The 19,245-nt window shown below is 42.5% G+C and overlaps 1 protein-coding gene across 1 annotated transcript in view; it reads right to left on the reverse strand.

Annotated features, from left to right (window-relative positions):
* C8H10orf90 (chromosome 8 C10orf90 homolog) overlaps positions 1–19,245 on the reverse strand; it is a 117,294-nt gene that overhangs the window by 73,297 nt on the left and 24,752 nt on the right. The window contains exon 2 of the mRNA XM_085554871.1: positions 7,253–7,358. The gene's annotated coding sequence lies outside the window, so the exon portion shown is untranslated. The remainder of the gene's footprint in view (positions 1–7,252; positions 7,359–19,245) is intronic.

The raw sequence follows: 19,245 nt of genomic DNA on the forward strand, positions 1-19,245 counted from the left end.
ATCACTTCCCCAATTATTTTTAAAATTGGATTATATACAGGGAGATGGGGTGTTTGAAGCAGCCGCTAATGAGCAAATCATGCATAAAAACTTGTTTGTTATGTTGGTGATTGAACAAAATAAGGTTGCAGGCCTGATGTCCTGTCTAAATAAGCAAGAGAAAGCAAAAAGATTCTGAGAGAAGCATCAGCTGAAGGCTGAGAGCTGTGGTGCTCCATTCCTGGAGGTGCCCATGGCCATACATGAGCCTTGGCCAGCTTGAGCAAGAGTGGGGGCTGGGAGCTGTGAGGTCTCTCCAAGTCATCCATTCCACGATTCAATGAGTCTATGGTAATGTAGGTAGCTTCAAAAGCCATGTTAAAGCATGGAGAATGTTTTAGAGCATTGTAGCAGGTATCTCCCTCACTGAAATGGATGTGGCATTGGTTCTACTACCAGACAAGGAGCTGAAGGAGACTGAAAAATGCAAGTTTGAAAGGAAAGTAAAGAACAGAGGCAGGAGCAGAGCAGGAAAGCAGAGGAGCTTCACCCAGCAGGTACATACAAACAGGCCATGCTGCGTTGCTGCCTGGCTCTAGCTGCTCAGAACAACCAGGATACATTGCTGTGAACAGACTTAAGCTGTTTCTTAAGAAACAGCTGCATTACCTGAGTGACCAAGGAACTTATAACCCGTTTATAAAAGATGCTGAGCATCTTAAGAGCATAAATCTGATTGAGTACCAGAGGGACTCCAGAATTGCATTTTTCTCAACACTTACCCCAGCACTCTGATCTAATCAAGAATAACACAGAAATTTAATTGCCACAAATGGTCCACACATCTCAGCAGCTAAAAGTCTTTAGATTTTCTGCTGGAAGATTATAAAGTCTAGTCATAGTCCCTTAGAATGTTCTGAGCGAACAGTTTGCTGTGCTTCAAGTGCAGCACAAGGCAATATTCCAAACTGGTTTCCAACTCCTACACTGGTCGATAGATCCGTCTGCCTACCTGCCTTCAAGCAGCTGGCAGACTGCATGGAGAGATGCATAGCTGTTGTGTCCTGGAGATTACTATTATATAATTTCATAGCCTGTTCAGAGCTCTGTGTTTTTCTCCTGGGACTAGGACAGTTACTGGTTGGAAAAACAAGAAGAAGAAAGCAATGAGCTGTAGATGCAGCATGTAAAGAATGAGGTTCCTTGCGCACTTGTTCTAAAACTGCTTATTTAATCAGTACAAAATCTACAAATAGAAAATACTACTCGTTTTTCAATAAGTCTATTTCCTCTGGTGAGCCTTAAGACAAGACCTCCATAGCAACAGAAAACAAGAACCACCTCTATTTTGCAGCGAACACTAACAAAACCACATATAGAGAAAGGAATAGCAGTGCTAGATTATTTATTCCTGAGTTACTTGACTTAGGCATAGTTAACCTCAATGAAAGAAAAAAAGTAATCATGTGTGATCCTTCAGCTGAGCCACAGATGAAACCTTAAAGAGAATGCTCTGTTAATTGCCCTGTACAAAGCAGGCTCACCATTGACAGCAGAGTTTGATGGTAAGGAACAATTCTTGTGCTGTGAGCTCTGTGTGTGCATTGTTCTAGATTTATTTATCTTTCCAGACTGGGATACCAAGTTCATTTCCATCTTGACCTCACTGAATTACTTGTGCAAGTTCTTATCATGCCCATTACTCACAAGGATGACTGTAACCCTACAGAAAGCCTGCACCTGTTCTGGCTCATCGCTGCCTAAATGCATTGAAGCAGAGGTATCCTCGAGTCCTACTGAAGGGATAATACCTACAGGTTTCAGCTCAGAATTCTCCTCCAAGCATCCTCAATGGTCTCTATACCATTCACACCAATGCTGTTTGGGATCATGCTGGTATTTCCCCCCAATCCATACATTTTACAATAGAATTTAACTTTACTTATTGTAACAATCAGAAAGATCAACACAATAGAAAGGTGATACAAGAGGTGGAAAAACAGAGGAACTAACACAATACACAATAGAAAGGTGCTATAAGGGAAGGGAAAAAAAAGACTGCTCACTCATCTCTGAAGATTTAGGCTCACAACAGGAAACTCCACAAGGGAGGGATCTTTAGAAAGAGAACCTTCCCTGGTGGCAGTCAGCCCTTAACTGGGGTCTAGGAGAGGTGCAGCCAGGCTCTGCCCCTCTCATCACACAGCTGAATTGCCTTCACCTGTGCTCCTAGGGCTGCTGGGTCCTTTCCCCAGGTGCTCAGTCTCAGCAGTTCCCATACACTTATTCTGGTGGTTTTCATGAAGCTCATTCCTGAGAAACTTCCAAAATTAGGAGCTGTGGAGTGGCACAGAATTCAGCAAAATCCTTTGCATATGCTTACAATCATCTCCATTTCTTTCTTTTTCTCCTTCCTTCGCTGCAGTATTCCCCTGCTTGCTTTCTTGTTTACTCTTTGCATTGCATGCTAAATAATTGTACATGACAACACTATATGTGTATTTTTTTCTTACACTGTACTTAGAAGTTAATGTGATGTTGCTTTTTTTGCCTTTCTGATCTGTCCTAAGAAATTCGAGTTTGAAGCATTTGTGGCTTCTGAAGCTTTTAAAAGAGGAAAACACACAGAAAAAGCATTACTACCTACAGTTCCTTCCTGGCAGGTAACCTCTCTGCCCCTAATCCACTCACTGTCTGTTGAATCAGAATCTGGCAGAACAGGGCTGCAGCTGTGGGAACATTAACAGGGCAGAGGCTCTTATTCTTAGCATCACAGAATCACTAAGGCTGGAAAAGACCACCAAGAGCCTCAAGCCCACCCCCACCATGCCCACTGACTATATCTCCATGGCTCTGGAACACCTCCAGGGATGGTGACTCCACCACTTCCCTGGGCATTTGTAACTTGAAGTTGCCAATTCTTATTTTTTGCATGTTTGTTTGTCTATATTGGCTCCTTGGAGGCTCAGGTAAGGGGTGTGAAAGGGAAAAGGTAGGCAGCAAGAGGGGCAGAATGATCCCAGAGAGTAACTGATCACTCAATCAGCAGACAAAGGAAGAGTGACTGATGTCCCCTACCCAGACTTCAGGGCCTGCATATCCTCCCATGTGAGGCCAACAACTTCCCACTTGGAAGGCACAGAAATGGAGCCAGGAGAGAGGTTCTCATTAAATCCCACTGCTCTGTGCAGCAAAACTTGTTCCTTATCTATTCTTGACATAATCCCTGAACTGAAGCTTCCCATTATCCTAATAGCAAAGTGTGAACACGTTAGACAGCTTGGCCCACACATCACAGCGCCGATTTCATTACAGGCATGAAGTTTGATTTGAAAACAATTTACACTGACAGACTGAATGGATAGCATTGGTCTTTTAAATCTCACTTGTGCTGCTGTACTTCTGTGATGCTACAGCACTACTACAATCATCTTTTTCAAAGTTGTTTATGAAAATACATCCTAATTTCGCCTGATTTGGTGGTTGGCAGCCCTGCTCATGGCAGAGGGTTGGAACTGAATGGCTTTTGAGGTCCCCTCCAATCTAAGCTGTTCAGTGGTTCTATGATTCTTAGATTTCTTTTTTTAATGACAATTTAATTGTGGGTTATGATGTTAATCTAATTAGCTAAGAATCTTCCAGTAATCCCAGAAGTCAGCAGAGACACCCCAAGAGACCAAGTCGTTTCTTGCATTGCTTCACTTGTAACTTCTTCATCATTTAGAATACTTGTGTTTACAAATCCAGATTTACCTTATACATTGTCATTGCCATTACATTATGCTCTTTAATGTCTAAACTGAGCATACTTCAAAATGCATGTGTCATTATTAATAGTTAATAAGAAGAATGGAAATGCAAGCCCCACAACATAGTCTCACAGCCAGGGCACCACTCAGTGCACTCAATGGGAAAAGCATTCACTCCACTTAGTTACTTTCCTGGGATGAGATGACTCTTGCAGAGACACAAAAACAAACCCTTATTTTTGCACTTACTGGATATGTAATCTTCAAATAACAAGTATCAGGATGAAAACAAGGAAAAGAAATGTCTTGGAGCATTTTCACACTCTCCCACTAAGGACAGCAGTTTTGCTTGATTAAAGGTTACAGGATTCGACTCCAAATAAGCAGTTAGCTGTGGAAATGGATGCATGAGGCATTTCTTCTCTCCTGTGAGCTAACTCAGCCACCAAATGAAGCTGGGATATCGATGACTTCAAAGGAACTGTAAAAACTAAATAACAAGGCAAGATCAGCCAACAGACTTAAATGCTCTGTGACAGAAAGAAACTGTTAGTGGGCAATTGGAGCCCATAATATTTTCCTACAGGGTGTAACAGAGCTGGTTGGGCTGTGTACATACAGCACCCAGTGCAGCAGCACAGGAGAGGTGAAATGCTATTTATTCACGTTCATGTTCATACAGTTTTATTTGTAACCTAACTTGGTGCAGGTATTAGCTGCAGGCAGGGGATCAGAGTGAACTTTTGGCCCTGGGACCTCTGAGTGAAAGCAGCAACTTGAAGCCCTGCTGGGAACAGAGCCCCTGGTGTGGGGCAATATGCCAACATTTGTTTAAATTACACTTTGGAGCCTGAATTCTCCTGTGTACTGTGTGCAAGCACTCATTTCTATTCAGTGAATACTCCAAATGAGGATGCTGTCTGTTATCTGGTTGGGACTCAAGCAGAAGTCCTTGATCAAAGGACAAATACCTTTATATCTAGCGATTCCCTAATCATTCGCTTGAAAAGGTTTAACTCCACCAGTTGTCTCCAATGATGGGCTATTTGTTTAGCTGTCTATGTTGCTCTCTTCACTTTAATTATATGCTATTTTTTCCTACTTAATTAAGACTATCTTCAAAGACACACTTTTATAAACAAATTAGGGTTCTCTGGCTCAGAATTTATACCTGAGTGCTGTTTGATCAATACAATTGATTGAAGAGATCTAAAACCGTCTCTGGGATATTTTCTGTTCCAGAACCATTGGGCTGCTTTGCTTATGCAGAGGCTGAGACACACAACAACATCCTGCACCGCCATCCAGGCACTCTTAAAATGGGGACAAAGAGCACTAGAAAACACACCTCTGAATGGATCCATTGCCTTTAAATAAAACTGTGTGAAAGAGAGGTGGTGAACCTGTCAGGCTTTTAGAAAGATTAGGGATCACGGAGAAGATGACTTCGACGACAAGATGCCCTCTCTTGTATTTTTATCTTCTACAAGATGTAGTTTATCTACAAGAAGAAAACAGAACCTTTCATCCACCCACCATCTGTCCGCCCATTCTCCCATCCATTCCTGTGTACCAAATTGTGCTCTGACTGAACTGGAAAGAGAATCGATCTGTTTTAGCTGTAACAGCAACAGGAAATCCAGGTCTAGCATGTTAACGTGTGAAGATCCGCACACATTCAGATGCAATGGGTTTGATGTGCTACTTATTTATATTTCTTATGCAGAGCGCGGTCTTGGAGTTGTGAATCTCATTTGGAATGAAAGGACTTCATCCTTGTCCTCATTACAAATAAAGTAGAGATTGCAGTACAATAAGGAGTTTAATTTCTAGGATGTCTTGCAGGACAGTTTTTCACCTTGTGGCATGTCTGATTTTTTTTCCCCATGTGTGTGAACCTCCTAACCAAGAAATCAGTATTTCTACATCCCTTTCACATAATGGAACACATTTAACTGCACTACCTTCTATATTATAATTACTCTGCAGACTTAATCAGATGGTTACCCTAAAGAAGTAAAAGGGGAAATAAAGAGCCAGCAGACATTACCTGTAGCGTTACCAGATATAAGGGAACAGCATTTTTCTCTCATTATTTCAGCACTTGCACAATGTTTGTGGCAGTAACTAAAAATGACCTGATCGTTGTTCACCAGGTCAAGAATAAATTACTTTAAGCTGGAAAAGAAAGTATGAAGAGTCACGCCTGCTCCTGTTAGATTGGGAGAAGACTTCAGTCCATGCATCATCAGACTTCTGCTGCTCGTTTATGTCAGTAGAACACACACACTTTGCAAAGGCACAACGCGAGTCTGTGGATGTACTTTGTGCTTTTCCAATATCAGCGTATAAAGAGTGTTCAGGCTGCACCAGGATTGCTTTCTATCCTATGACAATAGTCATCTCAATATGATATTGATAACATACCTTTTTGGATGGTTCATTTAGTTCAAATTTGTCTGTGCCAAGATACCATGCTGATAATTGATCTCCAGCTTTGTTCTGCAGCATTAATTAAGTTTTAGAAAAGCTTACAGATCAATTTATTCTAGCTAATGCAGATCTGCACCTATAACAACACGAGTCAGATATTTATCACTCTGTTGTGATTCCCTTTTCATGCTTCATCAATTCATGTTTACATCTGGTTTAAGTTTTTCTAATCTAGAATAAATCAGCTTGAAAAAGCATTTGATTTCTCATTTAGATTCTCAATTGCCTTCTATTACAAAGATAATATCCCTTGTCTGATTTTAAATGGTAGAACTGTTAGGTTAATAATAACGAGTAAATATGTTGTCACTTCAGAGTTGTTGCAACTAAGCCAAATTTTATTTGCCCTTTTAAAAAAAATAAAAATAAAATACAAGCAAATTGGGGCTATTTCTATTATAAGTGAGATAATTGAATGTTATTTCAATACAGTGCAGCACTTCAATGTAGTTTCACCTTTCTGTAGTTGCTTATGAATGTACACTGTAATGTTGTCCCTATTAAAAACAATATTTGGTTTTAAGCCATGAGTGCCAGACCGAAAATCAGTATTTAAAGCTGCTGCTGCACAGCAAGGAACTGCTTTGCTGGGTTTGCCAGTGGCTGTGTATCCAGACCACGCTGGCTTTACACCTCACTATGAGGGTGCATGCATTTCACATAGGGAAGAGACTCTGCAGCAAGGAGCTGACAGCTGCCTGACAGCTCCTAGAGGAAAAGCCCCTCCTGGCCACTCTGCGTGGCAGTGGGAGATACAGGCACAGAGCCTTGGGCCAGAGCTCCTCCTGGGCTGCCTTCCTGCCAGTCTGAGTGCAGCCAGAAGTCTTTCTTTGGTCTCACATCACCCATGAGATTCATTGTGCATCCATCTATCCCAGCAGCCCTCTGGCAGAGCACAGTCCCGTGCTACTCCAAATCACACGTTTCACAGGTGGTCATTTAAATAATTTGCAATATTTCTATGATAACAGATCAATAGAACAGATAAGAAAATCTTTGCCTCTCTCATAATTCTTGCTGTAGGCACTTACATTATCCTCAGCTTGTGTCAGGGGATGGGCTCTGAGCTGTGATGGAGCTGTGGGTATCCCTGTGGGACCAGACGGCCTTCAGAGGTCTCTTCCAACTCAGGTGATTCTGTTATGCAGAGAAGGGGGAAATCAGTTTGTAAAAACACGAGCTCTCCATTTTTCATTAGAGAATCTCCTGTACTTTATGCTATGCCAATGAGGTACAATTTGTCATGTAGTTAATGGAGCAGGATACTACTAATTAACCAGATGAGATACAAGCCAGCAGATCCACCTTTATCAGGAGCAGAGCAAATGGCTGTAAAAATTTTCCCCAAGTATTACATTATGAGTTTTGCATAAAGGACTATCCCTCTGCCAAGCAGTGCATGTGAAGCTACCATAGACGTGCTACAGTCATCAAAGCAGTGTGAAGAGTGAAGGGATGCTCTCTGTGGAAGTCAGTGTGTTCTTGCCAGGTGGTCTTGGCTCTTTATATTGTACTTGACCTTTCAGTTTGGTTATTACAGCTCACCCATCCAAACCCCCATGTAGATTGGGCACCTTATTGATTTTTGCTCATTGTGGAAAACGCTGACTGAAGAACTGGAATAAAGCTCCCCTCTTCTCCACCTATTTACAGCTTCCAGTGATTCATGAAGGTCAGAGCACACCATAGCCCACCCTCCAACTAAGTGGCTGCTCGGCACCTGGAGAATAACCTTCACATTGCTGTATACATCATGAGCCACCACACAAACAGCTCCAGGGCAGTCAGCAAGACCAGTAGATCTGGGTTCTGGCCATTGATTTCTTTCCTGCTCCCTGTGATAATTTTAGGCTGGCTGTCAGTACATCTTTAGCGTGCCACTCTGTCTGCTTATCTGCACGGATCAATTATCAACAGGAAGTCCTAATTCAAGGCTGTACCTCTGCCTGCAAGGAGCCACAAGTAATGAGTGTGTTTTTTACTTCAGACTTGTGGAGTAGGAGAGAAAACAGGACCAGTATACAACATTTGGTTTAATCTTCACAAAAGAGCTGCAAACTGTTGTATCAGATCTGGAACTGGACTTCAGTATCTTTATTTCCCCTTAAGTTATTAGTCACCGTGATAGCACAGCTTCTCATTTTTGTATCTGATGCATCTTAAACCTAAGAATGAGACAACTAAAAGCAAGGAATCCCATCTGGCTGCCGTGTCGAAGGCAGAAAACACACGCTGTGGGAATGCTTAATGGGTAAGATACACAAGGCACACACACAATGAGCATCTACTAAAACTCTACCCCAAAATCTGCATAGGGTTTTACCAACAGAGCACTTTACACCAAAAGAATCAGCAGAAGAACAAACATCCCCCTTTCCTCTTCCTAGACTATACCTTTGGCCCTGTTTTATAATTCAAAGCAGTCATAGGTACCTTTAGCAGTGAAGACTATCAAGCATTGTTCTGTTCTTTGGTTCTTATGGAGCATTTTATCTGTCTGAGAGGAAGGGTTAATTTATTTCTTCCTATCTGTAAGCACATTTCCAGAGTGTTTGCACAGCTGAAGCAAACAGGAACCACTGTGTTATTTTTTGGCCTGCTTACTCAACTACTGCTGTACAAAATAACCTATTTTGGAAGCACCTTTCAAAGTAGGTCAGGATAGAGCTGCATAAGGAAATCAAGTATCTTTCCAGAACAGGTGATATACCCTGATTTGGTTCCAGGTTTCTGAAGATCTCATTGGCCATACCATTACATACAGAAGGATGTTAACTAAGAGTGTAAAGTTAATTATGGGGTTCAGCTGCCTGCTCTGGAGCTGTGGTGGTACAGATGATGGAAGTTTACATGGATTAGATGAATTTGTTCTCTGTTTTGGTCTGCCTTTCTTGGAGCTGGTTTGGGTTTTCTGATCAGATCTACCAGCAGCTGTGGGAGGTTTAACCTTTACTGGAGATTCTTCTTCTCCCTTTTCCATAAAGTCAGTCTGCTGATGGAGCTACCAAGGGGGATGCTGCTTGATTTCAATAGGAGATCGAGTTAGTGGGGTTTTGTTTTCATTTCTTTATTTTAACAAACAATAAAAGAAAAACCACAGCTGAGCTCTCTGGCATTGCCAGTGGGCATTTTTGCACCTCCACAGACCTGAGCCTTGGTTTCAATCTGCTCCAGCTCCCTGCTGTAAAACAGATTAATCGCATTTACTCATCTCACTGTATGCTGTGAAAACGCATCCATAAAAAGATTGTCAGATCTTCATATATCATTTAACAGGGAAATATTGCTACCTAAAATAAACATGTGAAAGCCTTCTTGTCCGAGGCAGAGAAATACAAAGAGCATTTTTCCACGCTAGCAGCCAGCAAGTCATTTTGAGAGTGAGTAATTCTTCCCTTCAGAGACAAGCACCAAACACATCCACAGAGCTGTAGGTTTAACTGAAAATGTGCAGTTATCAAATGCCCTACCAAGGCAGGGGGCTCGCAGGCTGATCTGCCTCATTAATCCAGAATGTGACATACAGGGGATGGGAAAACAGCGGGTTTGTTTAATTGTTTTTCACATGGGTCCATCCTTTCCCATTGACAGCAGTCTTTAAGCATTTCTATCCAGCAGGCACTGATCTGACTGCACAGCCCCGTGGCATGGCTGCGTCTCATGGGTTGGATATGTCCTAATGTTGACACTCCAAAGGGTTGTGCTCTGCCTTCCTCTTCTTGTATTTTCCTCTTTTTGTTTTACCACAGGAGCTGCTTCCAAGCTGCTGCTGCTCTGCATGCACTTCTAAATGCATCCTACACACCCCAAGCCAGGAAGCAATTAGCATCATCTCATTTATTATTCATCTGTCCACACCTAATCTCATGATTTTTGAACCCGTAACTGTTTTTGTTGGCCTGATCATGATTGTAATGGAATTACTGCTCTGACCCTGTATACCGGCTGCATACAAATGGAGCAAAGAGGCATTGCTCCTTCCCATCAAACAGCACGGCAGAGCTGGCCGCCATCTCTATTTCTGCAGACTTAAAAGGAGAACTTCATGTGGTCATCAATTTCTAAAGCTTTTTGGAGAAGCTTCTTAGAAGTTATTTCGCATTACAGCACTGAGAGGACTTCAAGGTCCTGGCGGTTTGAATGAGAATTAATGAGGCAGAAAAGCTCTTTGGTGGAGTAATGAACTCCTGCAACGCTTGCATAAGGACAGAGCCAATGAAGCTCTGGTGACACTGTGGCTTTTAAGATGCTCCTTTACTACAAAGCACCGTTACATTTCTTCTCTTTGAATTTCTAGCTTATTTGGAACATTTCTGTTTTGTTATTGGCATTTCTGAGGATTTAAGAGAAAAAATCATTTACTCTTTTCCTCCCTCCCCAGCTCTTCGGTTCCCTCCTAATTCCTCCTGCCCAGACTCAAACTAGAATCCTGAATCCAAGAGGAGATGCCTGGGCTTGTGGCTATTATCTTATTGAGTGAAATAATCATTGTATTGTCATGCCGAAGATACCCTCTGTTCCAGGAGTCCCACAGCTGTTTAATTTTTCAGGACGCTCATGTAATGCAGCAAACTGCTGCTCTCCTTGCACTCCCCAGCCCACACATGCAGGGCTCATCCCATCCGATAGGTTAAATGAGAGCAAATGGCTCAGAGGGTCAGCTGATGGTGTTTAATAAGTATTTAGTGTGCTGCTGGGGTTGCCATCCTACTGCTTCATCTGCATAACGTGGCAGCAGAGCACAGTGCTGCTCCCAGCCCTAGGTGGAGGCTGCAGCATCACTCCCCAGGTAGGACCTCTGTGGGCAGGTTATCCAACCTGGGGCATCAGATGCTGGAGATACTTGGAGCTGGGACAAACCTTTCAGCATTGACACAACACGGCCTGCAGGGTGCTGATGTTGGGAAGTGTTTTGACCTTACAATTAACGCAGGCAAAGAATGACATATGTTATGAAACATTGTGAGTTTATTTTCTTTTCCAATAGACACCTTCTTTTTCTGGTTTTGACTTTAAATAAGAGCACAACTGAAAGCTACTGAAACATCCCATAGCTGGATGTTGCCCGTATTGCTTTGAGGCTGCACCAGATGAAGGATAGCAAGAAGTGCTGTTACACAGGTACTTGTGCAAGGCTTCCTTTGCCAGCATAGGTTGTGACCTCACACCCAGGGCGCAAAATTGAGACACTTAAAGAGAATTCATTTTCTTCAGTTTCAGTTTAGGTTGGATATTAGGAAGAACTTCTTTACAGAAAGGGTAGTTAAGTACTGGAATAGGCTCCCCAGGGAGGTAGTTGAATCGCCATCCCTGGATGTATTTAAGAGCCGTTTGGATGTGGTACTTAGGGATATGATTTAGTGGAGGGTTGTTAGAGTTAGGGTACTGGTTAGGCTGCTGTTGGACTTGATGATCTTCAAAGTCTTTTCCAACCTGGGTAATTCTATGATTCTGTAAAATTGCTGCTCGGGGTGCCTGAAACTGAGATAAGCATCCCAAATCATTTCTCTTCCAAGATTTTATCCATTCAATAGGAGGGAATTTCTATCATTCTGCACCAGAAAAATAACTTCTCAGTGATACCTGCAGCTGCTGAGTTAGGCTCAGCTTCCTTCCACATGGTGTTGGGAGTGGGCGCTAAGTACGGATCTTCCAGTCCAACCACTTTATACTGCTATTCAAATCAGTTGAGAACTTCAAGTCTTTGACATTGAGAAGAAAATGTATGAGAGTGAAGTCGAAAGGAAGCTCATTTGCACGTTGCTGAGCAGGTCCCTCCCCTCTAAGGGGCTTGATGCTTCCAAGGAGACAGAGAGGTCCTTGCATGCCTGTCACCTCCCAGAATAACAGCATCAATATGCACAGAGGTTAATGTCTCACAGAGGACGAGGAATCTGCATATTACATTTATCAAAAGATGTGTAAATGAGCTATATAGGAGTCTATTACAATGCCCTGCATAATTTATTCCATGTACAATAAAGAGCTGATCAGATTTCATGCATGTTTACTTTTTGAATGATAACCGCCTGAGTGTTTGAAGGAGCTGCAGAATACAAATAGGGTTCAAAGTAATGTGTTTATCTCCTTGACATTTTAATCTTGAAAACTTTCTTATTCTCATTGTTTTGACAAAACGATTCTCCTTTGTGAGAATAATCTCTCCCAAACATGAGAGGACTTGCATTGTCTGGGACATACAATGGATTCCAAAGTCTATTAGATATGTAGAAGTGAAACAAAAGGCCTGTACTAAAAGCATCTATGCTCCTGATCCTGTTTACTTTCTCTCTGAAAGTTTAAAGGATGTGAAAATTAATGCTATCTGATGTACTCCTGCAATGACATGCTGAACTTTGAGCAGAACTCCTTGTTTCACCTCTAGGTGACAGTGGGCAGAAGCTCGTGCTGCAGTGCCCTGATGACACACAGCTGCAAGGCTGCTTCCTTGCTTGGGTTCTTCATAGTGGCAAATAGCATCATGGAATGGTTTCGTTAGAAGGGTCCTTTAAGATCACCCAGTTCCACTCGCTGCCATGGGCAGGGCTGCCCCCCACTAGTGATCAGTGTGAAGTACTCCAGCAAATCCATCAATTCTTTGTTACACTCACTGTGGCACCACAGCCAGTCCTGCATTGCCCACTACCTGGTGGGGTCACCGCTCCGTCCCACGGCTATCAGGTGTCTCAGTGCTCCCATTTCAAAGAAACTGGTATCTAATGGCAAAGAAAGTAGCTGTGTTTTCCAGCCTTGTTTTTCAGTAATGTTTGAATATCTTCCAGAGAGTCTCTCTGGAGTCTTAGAGAACTTGTGATGAAAAAAAGCAGCATCGTTTTTCCTTAACATGACTGATGAGTGTGCATGGAGTAGGTGCAGCGTCCCTACTGCTAGACAATATGATATACATCTGGGTAAAAAACAACTTCCTACACAGAGTACATTTTGTAAAATGATTCTTCAACAAAAGAGCCTCATGTGAACAAAGCTTCAATAACTAGTTCTGCACAGTCCTGCATGATTTTAGGCCAGCTGTATTCCTACAAACCCAGACCTGGATTCATCGACATTTCTTACACCTTACTTTGATTTACTGGAGCAAAATCTCTTTTCTTAGCTTATGTGCCCCAGCAGAGAGGGTGCAGCACTAAGGACAAATGGGACACTGGTCAACGCTGCCTGCTGTCACGGTTGGCAGTTAATCTCCTCATTTAGAAGGGGGCTTTGGCTTGCTGTAGGGCATGGACTCACCCAGATACAGAAGTATATCCCCAGGAAGGGGAATGAACAACATTTCCTCATCACTTTCTGAATTCTCACAGTTTGGATGCATCCAGCTAATTTAGCCCCACGGCTTGAGCAGTTTCAGTCTTCACGTCAAATGCTTCTATGAATGTGTCACTAATATTTCATTAAAAAGAAAAGAAAAAGATCATTTTTTCACAGAGGCAGACTTTGTGAGGAGGAGTAGAATGACCCTAACTAGCAACCATAGAAACTGCACAGAGATAATACTGTCTCAGGAGACACGGTTATATCTCATCCAAATTTAGATGGCCTATTAATGTGCGTGGCCTCCTCCTCCTAACTGCTTCAGTGGGAGACCATCCTTGCTAGCTCATGTATAAACACAGGTCTTTTGGATAATGCATTCCAGATCACACTGAACATGCATTATATAAATTAAAAAGCAGAATCCTGTTGAAGCAGCATCCCTGAAACTCTTGCCTTTTATGTGGGGAAAAAAAAAAACCCAACACCCTGCCACAAGAGTGTTTTATTCCGGGAGGCCAATTGCCTCTGTGTGAGTGAGTCATCGGAGCAGTTGAAGTCAGCGAAAACATTAGGGATAATACAATGAAGCAGCAGAACAAGTTTTTCCACAATGAGCATATTCAGCAGCAGGCTGCAGGCTGGCACTCAGCACAGCCCTGCTGCATGCTCTGTGTGCTGCAGGTGCACGCTGCTGTTGGGATGGATGCAGGCTGCTCCGGGATATTTTCCACACTAGCGATGAAATCAGCCTGGGAAAACCAGGAAAACTGATGGAAAATAGAACTTACCAGTCAAAAAAAATCATTCAGATGGAGAAAATGGATTTCTGTGTATCATACTTATGTCTGCTGGGAAGTGCATGGGCAGTTCCTGAGCATGCTATCCAGCCCTGTGGTGTGGGTCAATGAGCTCCTGTGCCCCCCAAGAGCTGTGCATACTCAGATGTCTCAGCTCTGAGGATGCTGAGCTCCCAGCCTGCAGCTTTCCCTGATCTCATGGACAGGCTTTCCTTACTAGCCGTGAAATGCAGCGCTTTGTTCTGCTCTAATTATGTCCCGGATCCTGGGTGGTGTTTCCGGGCTCCATCTGTATGTTCCTACTGTCCCAGGAAACCTGCCAAGTGCTAATACTGGACAAGAGCGAAGTAAATCAATCGAATCACTGATTGGTTTTACTTTGTAATGAAGAAAGGCGTTGCCCTGGTACAGCACAGCCACATGCAATGGGCACTGACACTGCAAGAGCAGCTTCAGGATAAAGCAGAGCTTCATTTTCACCACTAACCATGCACCTCTCACCAAGTTCAATACGCTCTGATCAGGGCACGGGGGGGATAGGATCATCTTTTCCTCTGCACTTCTACCTCAGGAAATCTGTGTCAGCATCACAGTGCCCTGTGTGCATCGTGGTGCTGCCAAGGGAGCTGAGGGCACTGTGATGCCTCCCAGCCCTCCTGCACCTGTGTGGGACCAAAGAACCACTTGGGTTTCCCAGCCATTCCCTAGGACTCTCTGTGCAAGGATGACATTTAAGTAAATGTATCTCCTCGTGCATAATCAATGCACATAAACTCCGCTGACTGGGAATTAACCTCTTCTTTTTCTCTTGGAACGCAGCAGATCTTGTAATATCTAATATGCGTTTAAGTATTTAAAGAATGAATTATTTAAAAAGGCAAAATGGCTACAGGTGCCCCATGCCACATATTTATGCCAGTGAATTCTTAACCTGTTTTATAATGAGATTAACATTTACTGCTACAAGAGATGTCCCCCTGCAGGTGATGCAGCATTTCTGGGCTTATCTGCAGGGGGCCGCATGGATCCAATACAGCATTAAGCAGCAGTAAAACAGATTACCCTGAATTCATGAAGTGATAACTTAGTCTCTTTTGAAATGCTGATGACATGCAGTTTTTATACTCCTGGGTTCTTCATGGGCATGGTCGGGTGTGTGGCTTCCCATAGTTTGTCACCTTGTTGGAAATGGAATCCTTGAGGGAGGAAATGCTACCAGCGCTGCTTTTTGTGATACCAGGATGCCTTCAGCTGTAGTCATTTAATTGCTGCTGGAGCCAAAAAAGCTCTTTAAGCTGCCCAGAGCCTGCTGGGATACAATGACTTCTTGGTTTTTGCAAGAACTGTGTGTTTGTTCTGACTTAATGCAACATTGTGGTGGTTTCAGAGGGGCATTTGGGGTGCATGGCAGGCAGCAGGAGCAGGCTGCAGCCGCTGGAGGCCTCAGAGGGCCCCACAACCAACTCGCAGCAAGGACCTTGCTTCCAGAGCAAAATAGGTTCTAAATTAGGGCTTCCCAATGGCTTAGTTGCTCCAAGCTGATTGAAAGCACTCTGCAAAAGTACCACATTTAATCAAAATAAGACCATGCACAGTGAGCAGCACTACAGCATGGGAGGAAGCAAGTTACAGCAAGTAGGGGCTGAAGATGGCGTCCCACTGCCACAGACCCACATGTAGTCGTGCAATGCATTCTGTTGTTTGCTGTAAAGAAAGCAAAGCCAAAACCAAACCCAAACAATCCACCCTCTTTCACTGTTGAGCTGTGGAGATATGGCATATCCATAAGTATGGACTTTGCCCACCTCAAAAGCTAGAAATTGTAAATAAAATAGTTTGTAGTCCTGCAACTGAATGCAGGAAAATGGCAGGCCTGACAGTGCAGAAAAAACAAACAGAACAAGGATGAAGAGGCAAAGTAAGAACTGCAGTAATCTGTTAGTTCAGTCAGATGTGTGTGCTCTCAGTTCAACCAATCTCATTAAAAATATACATACAGATCTGGAAATTTCCACTGCCAATTAACTGAAGCTGAGGTGGCTCAAGCTTTCTGCCCAGGCTCTGCCCCTCGCCCTGGTGTTGCACCTTGTCTGCTGTCAGAGGCTTTGGTGATCTTTCAGCCCACGTGTCATTTCAGAATTATCATTTTCAGAATTAGATCTTGCAAGAGCGATATAATTAAAGATTAATCTGGAACTGTGTGTATTAACACTGGACACAGTGGCTTTATTTGTAATAAAAAAAAGGTAGGATGACTAGATTCACTTTAATTCCATTTAATTTAGGCATGATTTTAAGCACCAGCGTTCCAAATTGTTTTTATTTATGGCATTGGATGTTGCACTGTGTTGAAAAGTTGTATGTGACCCATTTGGGCAAGGAAAGGAGAAATCCTAAAATACATACCCAGTCAAAAGGTATCTTGACATTTTAATGCCAATTCCTTGAAATTTTTGGTATATTCTATCCATCATATGTTTTACTTAGGGTATATTTTAGTGGTTTGCATCACAGAAGTTAATGCCTTTCTAGGCCCAATTTGCAGAGGAATATCTGACTTCTGCAAATGTCCCTTTCTAATTCTCATCTGTGGTATCATAATTGCCTGCCTCATCTCCATGTTTGCATACAGGGAGGTCCCTGAGAGGGTTACAGCAGAATCCACGTGCGGGTGTTCCTGTCACCCAGGGAGGGAGAGCCAGCTCTCCACCGTGAGCAGCAATGCTGGTATAAAATATTACTCAGCTGGCATCCTGATTTAGCTCTTAAAACACTTCTTCTTAAAACAAGCTATCCACATAAGCCTTAAAGGAAAATAAGGTGTAAAGAGCAGCAAGGATGAAAAATGGTAGAAGGAAATAATGCTGAGAAGAATCAGCGACTCTGTTAGACTACCTTATTTTAAGTGTCTTGATTGATACGACAAAAGCAAGTGTTAGACAAGATAATATAAATGTAGAGCTTGGACCTATTAATCAGATTAAAAAAACAACATGAGGAGAAGCATAGATCCACTGACTGGAAGAATAAGATATAAAATGCAGCTATGGTAGGTCATTCTAGCAGGAAATTGGACAATAATGGGAAGTTACAGGAAGACTGAATTATTGGACAGCATACACTAGAGGATCGATGCTGATCATATAAGGTGCTCATAATGGCTGTGCTAGAAATTTGTCCTGTATGTACCATTTGCAATTAGGAAAACTGTTTTCCCTTGGGGTAAATAGCCTATTTTTCCCATTCTGAATATATGGCCCACGATTTCGAGTGCTGTTTTATCATGTGTTACTCTGAAATTGCATTTCTCTAATACGCATGGAGTACTGCTTTGCACTTTAAACTATACTTCCAATACTGGGCTTTGTTGCAAATCACAGGATCTCTATATTGTTCATAAGTTGGATATGTACCTAAACAGGACACAAGGGCTGGATCTGGGAGCCAAGGGTTGATGAGCACAAAGCCCATAGAGCATCACTGGGCTCTAAATACCACAAGCATGGGGCTGTGGAGTGCCCTCTCAGCAACATTAGGTGTCCAATGGGGGGCCACCAAGATGATCAAGGGATTGAAGCATCTATTGCAGAGCTCTTGGTGCTCTGGGTTGCAGGCTCCAACCCCTGCAGGGGGTTGCAAAGTGACAGCATAGGAGCGGGCTAAGCAGACTGTCTTATTTATGCAAAAATACAACTACAGCATAAATCTATGCTTCACATTAAACTTGGACTTCTTTGGGATAACGGATCATAAAAGTATAGATTGATCAATATACAGTAAGATATACCTCAGTGAAGCAGCTATGGATTTAGGCATTAGGATCAATGGGCAATTAAAAGGAAGATCAGTGTTTAAAGAGCATTAAAGTGCCAGTGTTTTATTTACAGTGACATAGTAAAAATGCACTGGGGCTTTGTTCCTGTTAGAACTGCAGCTTTAACTTTTGCTTGAAGGGAATGCAGACGCCTAGAAAGACGAACAGAGAATCACTTGTTTGGACCAGTAAACTCTAAGATCAAAAATGAGACGTTCATTCTCAACTGTAACCAATTACCAGTTTCATGTTAGGATATCATACAAAGGAGCATGTTTACACTGTTTTCAGAGCATGTGGCAGCTGATATCCAGGAACACAGGCTTGCAGTTGCACGAGACTCATGCATATCATCATCCAATACGCAATAAGGCGATACCATACACAGACAAATTCTCTGTATCATCACTTCTATTTGTAAGAGCAGTGAAAAGCTTGGAGAACTGACCCAGTGCACCAAGCAGAGGCGATAAACCCACCCAGAGTTCTCAAAAATGTGCTTAGCAAGTTGGAGAATGTATACACGCAAGTGCCATCTTTTTTTAACCCATTAGTGGAAATTTGCTTCAGTTTTATGGGCTGTCTGGTTCTGCACCTGGTTTTCCTTCATTTGCCAGCCAATGTGTTTACTTTGCCTGCAGCGTTTTCATAATAACCTCTAATAATAATTGAATTTGACCTCTATTTAGTGCCCAAAGTGGAATTATCTGCAATCCAGTCACTCCAGAGATCTCATTTCTCTGTCACGACTCATCAAAGCACGCTGCCCTCAAAATGAGCGCCTGTCCACATCAATCCTTAACATACATATTTTAAGAAAAGAGAAGAAATGGACGTTATCTGCATACACTATCCAGAGAAATTCAGCTTATCAGATAAGTGCATAAGAGCCGGTCATGCGTTCAAAATCTTCATGGGTCGTTTAATAATTAACTGCCTTCTAAAAAGCTGGTTGGTGCTTTTTACATTGAGAGCTTTGGCTTATTATAGACACAGCGCAGCGTGTTTGTTTGTTTAGCAGTGTTCTAGCAGAGGAAAATAACACTGGAACACAAGCTTTCTATTTTGTTCTTCCCCGTCTTTAATGTTTTTTCTTCCCATGCAAAGAAACCTGTTCACAAAATGCTTCTTGGTTGTTTGA

The sequence above is a fragment of the Coturnix japonica genome, chromosome 8 (genome assembly GCF_054131305.1).
Source record: "Coturnix japonica strain WE chromosome 8, WE-NBRP24, whole genome shotgun sequence".
In the NCBI taxonomy this organism is placed as follows: domain Eukaryota; kingdom Metazoa; phylum Chordata; class Aves; order Galliformes; family Phasianidae; genus Coturnix; species Coturnix japonica.